The sequence below is a fragment of the Octopus bimaculoides genome, chromosome 8 (assembly GCF_001194135.2).
Source record: "Octopus bimaculoides isolate UCB-OBI-ISO-001 chromosome 8, ASM119413v2, whole genome shotgun sequence".
In the NCBI taxonomy this organism is placed as follows: domain Eukaryota; kingdom Metazoa; phylum Mollusca; class Cephalopoda; order Octopoda; family Octopodidae; genus Octopus; species Octopus bimaculoides.
In genome coordinates, this window is record NC_068988.1 from 29,055,745 (window position 1) to 29,056,853 (window position 1,109).

Consider the following 1,109-nt stretch of genomic DNA (forward strand, 5'->3'; position numbering starts at 1 on the left):
GAAGAAGAATGTTCTCTATGTGGCTTGTGTGTTTTCTCGTCTACGGTTTGTTTGCAATGTCCTGTACCCAGATATGCACCTATACATACAGGTGGATGTCGGTATGCACATACCTGTACGTATATATGCATATACTCATTTACTATTTGTTTATATATATATATATATATATACAGAGGTACATACATACACAGGCACACATACACACGAATATATATATATATATATACACGCGCAGAGATATATGCGTGCGTGAATTTAAGAAAAAAAGTTTTGATTTACAGAAAATAATCATAGGAAATTTTCAATAATTTATTGATTCAACGTTTCCAATTGTTCCATTGTTTCACTTGTTTCCTAAAAAATAGTGAATAAATGGTTAACTTTCTTTCATACACGATTAATGCTCTTCTATAAATTATGTTGTTATTTTACAGAAGTAATATATTGTCAGGTTAAAAAGCACAAAGGTCTTAATATAATGTTCATTTAAATGTTTTAACTGCTATTTATGTATTGTAATGAAATATGACTTTTTCTGTGACCTTATATTCCTGCACGATGTGCGTGTGCTGTGTTATTGCATATATTCACATGCGTGTATGCATATACATGTTTGTGAACGTATTTATCTGCGTGTGTCTGTGAAAGCTAAAGCTCTATTCTCTGCAGAGGAGACGTGAAAGGTATGCAGTGAAATATATGGATGATCTTCGAAGATCTACCAACCAACGTTTGGGAATGAATGCTGTACCAATCACCGGGACAGGACAGCACTGTGTCGTTACAAAGATCCTGCTCTCTTCGTTCAGTGAAAGAACACAGTACCGCAATGGCTTAGGATTCAAAGGACTACAACTATTCTAAGCATTAACAAAGCCTCTGGCTGAAATTGATAATAGATTAATAGAATAAGAGAATATACAGGTACATACATACATACATACATACATACATACATACATACCCTGTTGTTGATGTTGAAATTCCAATGAAGGAGCCTTGGATCTAAGTTGGAAACCAGCTCTTTCTCTATTGGCAAGAAATCTTAGAATAAACTGAATATATACGTGTATATATATATATATATATATATAAAATTATAATAT

At 32.7% G+C, this 1,109-nt stretch overlaps 1 protein-coding gene across 1 annotated transcript in view; it reads left to right on the forward strand.

Annotated features, from left to right (window-relative positions):
- The window catches only part of LOC106875959 (visual pigment-like receptor peropsin), a 183,431-nt gene that overhangs the window by 162,966 nt on the left and 19,356 nt on the right, over positions 1-1,109 (forward strand). The window lies entirely within an intron of this gene.